The sequence below is a fragment of the Mugil cephalus genome, chromosome 18 (assembly GCF_022458985.1).
Source record: "Mugil cephalus isolate CIBA_MC_2020 chromosome 18, CIBA_Mcephalus_1.1, whole genome shotgun sequence".
NCBI lineage: Eukaryota > Metazoa > Chordata > Actinopteri > Mugiliformes > Mugilidae > Mugil > Mugil cephalus.
In genome coordinates this window covers 16,417,250-16,423,249 of record NC_061787.1, presented here as the reverse complement: position 1 = coordinate 16,423,249, position 6,000 = coordinate 16,417,250, and positions in this window count along the sequence as shown.

Genomic DNA, 6,000 nt, shown 5'->3' with positions numbered 1-6,000 from the left:
AGGGTGGAGCTACTGTACCAGGGTTGTAGCAGGTGTCTTGCTATCCCAGCTTCTTTAAAACTGTAAATGAAAAGTTGTGGCTGGCTGAGATGACACTAGTTTCTATTTGTCCCTCAACAGGAGCTGTTGCTGACTTCTACAGGTGCATCGAGTGGCAGGAATAAGGTAAGGCCAGTGGACGCCGTGTAAGGTAAGGTGTTTGCTAGCTAGTAAACGTGCAGCCTCTCATGTGCAGTCGATAAGCCTGATATAGCACCACCACCTTGATGGGTTCGGCTTGCTCTTGTCCGTCCTTTGGTTTTCATTTTTGACGAAGATTATTTTGAAAGCAGTTCAAAAATAGCTAGTATAGTCTTAAAAACCTACCACGAACCTAGCCCACGAGTCCCTTCAGCACTTTATCGATATGCATTTATCAAAATGCGATGATTATTGGTATAATAATCCATCAAAGCTGTTGTGCAACCTTCTAATCTCTTGGACAGAGAACCAAAAATATTCACCAGGCTCTTAAGACATTAGCAGTTTTACGGGTTGTTTCGTAAAAAGGTTGAAAAGGTCAAAGTAATTGGACACCTTTGAACATAAAACATAGTCTGGTCATGTGTTCCTGTGCATATTGCATGTTCAGCTAGATTTCATTTAAGCCCAATTTTTCATCGGTTGGTGGAAACTAACTCCACTTTAAGCTGTGTTACTCTCAGGTTCACCGTACATCACAGCACCAGGAAACCCAGTCTTGTCTTCGGTTACCGTGGCTAGTGGGCGGATAAGGAAATGAACCATCAAGATTTGCTCTAATCTTTCCTTTCCATCATGTTAAGTCCATAATAACAATAAGAACATGACGGCAGGAGTCCATTTTCAGATAACCTTCCCATTTCCAGGTTACAAATGATAAGAATAGGGAGACATCTTGTACTTTGTGACTCATGCTAAAATTTCAGTTACGTCACTGTATGCGGCACAGAAAAAAAAAAAACCAAAAAAAAATCTTGTTCTGTTTCTTGGGCTCGTTCCTGCTCTCCACATTTATGCTAATAGCAACGGTGTTGGATGATTAGTGGCAACTATTTACAGTAGAGACGTTTGCTAATCAACCCATAGAGTTATGCTGCAGGTCTGGGAGCAATTATGTCCACACACAAAGCCCATATTTGAAACACAAGCGCACACACTCGCACACACACACGCGCACAGACATACAAACATACACACACGGTCACATAAACCCACACAGGCCTGAGCATACTTTCACACACACATACACACACACAGTTAGAAACACATCAATTACCAGGTCCTGCGTTTTACATTTAATCTTCTTATTGGATCCTTGTTAATGTTAACCACTTCCTTCCCCTGCAGTTTATTTTGCTTTTGTGCATGTGGCCTCTGCTCTCAGCGAGCGTTCGTAGACCAGACCATCCATAACCCGCGCAGACAGACAGACCGATAGAGGGGGAGAGGAACTCGGAGCAGCTGGCTTTTCCAAAAGCGCTGCAGCGTTTTAACTAGAAACAAAAGTGATGCGCCTAATTTTGGCTATTTATTTCCGACCTTTCATCGGGCAGAGTCCACGACCCGGTTCGCCTTCTCCGAGCTGCTGTTATGTCATCTCGCAATGCTCCGAAGTTAACGGCCAACCAAACAAAATGCTCATGTTTTAGTTGCACTTGAGCGCTGCTTCCCTTCATGCAGCGCTTTTGCCGCCGGATCCGTCTTCGTCGCGGCGAAGGTGACGACGGCGTCGTGTAAAAACGACCCGACTGCTTTAGAAGTACCTTGATAGCTCCTCTTTCCATCCTAAGTCACGAGGGAGATGATCTGCGAGATGAAAAGCTTGTGTGAATAGTTACCCAGAATGTTGGCGCAGCTTGAACGGATTTCAACACGACACAGCACAAAGGAAGTACTGCTGTTGACAATGTACATGTCTTGGAAGTCTGCCAAAAAAAAAAAAAAAAATAGAAACACTGACAATGAAACAATATAAACAAGACATCTGCTGAAGTAGTTAAAATTTAAATGTGTTTCTTATTAGTCTGGGAACTAGATGAATCTGAGAGCTAATATTTCGTTTGCTCCGGCAGAATAACAACCCTTTATCTGATATGGGACTGGTTTGATGGGATTACTACGCAGAGGAGCGCCCTGTATACAGCTTTATAAACAAGCAACATCACACATTTACTTGTAGGCCCAGAAGAAGTTTAAATCCAGACATTAATTTGCATTTGTGAACGACAAATACAATGCCAAGCTAGTATCCTCTCCTACGTTCTCCCAACATGAACCTGATCTGAGGTTATGGGCAGAGCAAATCCTGACCAGACAACAAAGATCTACATTCCTCCTTCGACAAGTTAAACCTGTAAATGCAGTTGTTCCAAAGCACATGAATGAATGAATGAATGAATGAATAAATATGCTCCCGCGAGTCCTCCAAATCCACCGCACAAACGTTCCCACCACTTATCAAAGAACCTGACCGCTCAACCCCTCCTTCCAGCGGTGCAACATTTTCCCTGTCTAATTACGTAATCAATGTCCTTTTAAAGGTATAAGCAAATCACCATCAGGGCGAGCCGCTGACCCTCTCCGCGAACCTTTGAGGCTTAGAAAAGCGAGATTTGTACCAATCAGGGAGAGCTGACGCTTGACTTGGAGCCGCGGACAGAGAGTCAGGACCCCTAATTAGGAGCCCTAACCCCGCACTGACAGACAGATTTGTTTTTGCCTTGCCCGTTGTTTGGCCAAGATCTGCTGGGACCCCCAGATCAGCAGATATGCGTCGAGAACTACCAGCATCCAGCGATTGGTGTTCATTAACTGACTTGTTCAAACAAAACACAATCAAACCCCCGAAAGCTGCCTCGGTGCGTAGTCCAAATAATAGAAATAATAGGTCTTTTCCTCTTCATTTTTACCCGGGAACACTCAGGGATACAGCTCATACTACAGGAATTATTATCTAATTATACTAAAAATACACTGAGGCAATGACAAAAGAGGGGGAAATTACATCCACTTTGAAACAGGATAAATGCTGTTGTTTTTTTTTTTGTTTTTTTTTTTGGTAAACTTCATTATGTTAATATAAATTGCACAACAAGAGTATGACTGACAAAAGGAGGCATAGAGTCTGCATGCTGATAATAATAATTGATCTGGTGCATTTCATTTCAGACATGGGGGAGCTTGTTGGGTAAAGAGTGAATCCAGGCCATCAATGCTTCCTATTAGGCATCTCTGGTATTTTCCAAACAGCTGCCTTTGATTATTCGCAGCAGGGGCTGCCACAATACTGCCATGAGATAGCATCAGCTGCCTTCATTGGCGCAGCCAGGGACAGGCAGCAAGGACAGGATGCAGATGCAAACTCATACACACACACAAGGGCAGACACACACACACACACACACACGCCAAGTAAAGACAAAGGCCAAGTAGCAAAGGGGAGGAGGTAAAGGAGTAGGGGGAGATGGCCTGCAGTGGCTCTTTGGGGCTTCCTGTCTTTTTTTTTTTTTTTTCAGTCCCTCGAGGCAAAAGATTCTTCCCATGGCTGGTCACGCTCATCCAGACCATTTCACATAGAATCCAAACCTTATTTGATGTCATACATAACCACAAACCAGCCAGACCCACTTCCCCTCCTCGCTTTTTACGGAAAGTGGTCTTATTTGCAAAAAAAAAAAAGTCAGACCCCCATTATCCTGACATAAAAACTTAATCATTTCAGATTTCAGCATTATTATCAATTACCGCATTTTTAATACATTAAGCCACAACAGTCTTTTAAGAAGGCGCAGATGTCTCTGTGGGTTGCCGTCCATAAAATCTAATCTGATTAGAGATGAGTTAAGGTGAGTTAGAAATAATATTTGTGACTCATTACGTTTGCCTCTAACATCCACCAGTAATGGCAGGGTAAACAACGATATTTAGGAAACCGATAATCAATGACAGCATTGCTTTATGGCATACGATCTCTATAATAACTTTAGATGCTGTTATGGTCTGATTAAAATGCCAAGGTGAGGTATTCTACCACCATCTGTTGAATGGGGCTAAATTGAAAATAGACTTGAGGAGGAGCGGGGTGGTGGTGGTGGGGTTGGCGGGGGGGGGGGCTGGCTGTTGATGTCGACGTGATGCTCATAGCCTTTTCCATTTTGGATCAAACCGAGATGAAGCCTCCCCCCGCTGCTCGCTTTACAGCAGGTGCTTCATGGTGCGTGCCTCTCTAAACTCAACCCCTTTTACCCGCTGACATTTAGCAGACACACACATTTTGATCCCCCGCTGCCGCGCTGCCAAATATTGAAAGGCAACGAGGAACATAAAGAGCACGTATTTACTTAGCGCTCGGCAATGACACTGCACAGGAGATGGGAAGAGAAGAGGAGAGTGACAGAGAGAGGTTAGGGAGGGAGGAAACGAGTCAGCGGGGATCTGTATCCATAGAAACCTCAATCAAAGCCGACATATAGGAGCTCGCCTTTTTTTGACTGTTGAGGGTGAAAAAAACTACTTGTGTAGCACTCAACATGCCAACCATTAACCTTCTCGGTTCACGAGAGCCATTTGGCAAATAATCAGTTTGTTATTGGTCTTAAATAGTGCTTAATTAAAACAGTGACCTCAGCCAGGCACCCTCATCCTACACCTAACCTAAACAGGAAAAATCTCTTTAATTGCAGCTGGGAAAAAAAAAAAAAAAGAGAGAAGATCTTTTTTTTTTTTTTTTTTTGAATGGGGCGGTGAGAGGTAATTGACCCTCTGTGAAACAAATGAATCCTCCAGGGAATGTCGCTCAAATGGATGTTTAAATGCAAACAGTAGTCAGTCCGTTCACAGCAAAAGGGCCAGAGCCACGCAGGCCCTCGGTCCCTGCTGAAATCCTATAAAATCAAATCAAAGAATCTGACATTTTCACTAACCAGAGGCCCTGGCGCTGGTTCCGCTACAATAACAAATGGACTAACAGGACAAATTGAAATGAAAGCTGTAAATGAAGCTCACGTTAAAATGGCTGAGACCAGAGAGGCGGAGGGAGGGAGAGGAGGGGGGGAGGGAGGGATGCAGAGAGAGGAGAAATAAGAGTTGAAGCGAGAGGAAGGAGAGGGAGAAGATTAGTGGTTAGGTGAAAATGTTTATTTTCACACTTCAAAGTTCCCAGCTCAGTGTGTGTGTTTAAGATCAACAGACCTTGTGATGAACAACCTGTTCCACGCTGGAAATACATTCTGCGAAACACAACAGTCCACTGTAGAAACCCTGCAAAGCACTGACTGGGGAGTATTGAATTACAACTCCAGTACGCCGCGGAGCAGCGGGAGAAACACACTTCCCTCTGCTCCCCTTTCAAAAGATGTCACTTTCGTCTGCACGTCTCAACCTCGGCGCACAGACGCAAATCGAGCCGTTTTCATCTCGCGGAAGAAACGTCTCGGAAAACCTGCTGAATAAGTTCCACGGCGCGCTGAACCGCACCTCCACGACGTGCTGCGTGTGCAGCAGCCGTACTACACACAGTACAGACGACTGTAACCACTTCATTTATGTTCCTGTTGTAGTGACATGTTTATTCTATCTATTCTACTTTTTTATTTTTTTTTTTTGGAGCCATTTTCACCGGAGTTGAAGAGCAGCCGGTGTGAAATTTGGAGCCACTTTAAGGAAACTTAACATTTTTTTTTTTTGTATTTGTAACCATTTGCTTTTCAAGACATAAGAAAGAGAGGCTCCTTTTTTATCTTCATCTAATTTCAAGTTTAGTAAAAAGCCATGGAAAATGTTATATTAGTTTCCATTTGACATTTTTGTCCCATTTTACTCCCATTTGTAGCCAAAATATGGCATAAACTGATTAAATGTGTATAGCCATATGTTCTATTTAACCGAGCGAAGCATTTTAATTACAGTTTATATTATATATTTTTTTAGTTAACAGTACATTTCTGCATCTCTACCAGTTCTTTAGCTATAATTCCCTAT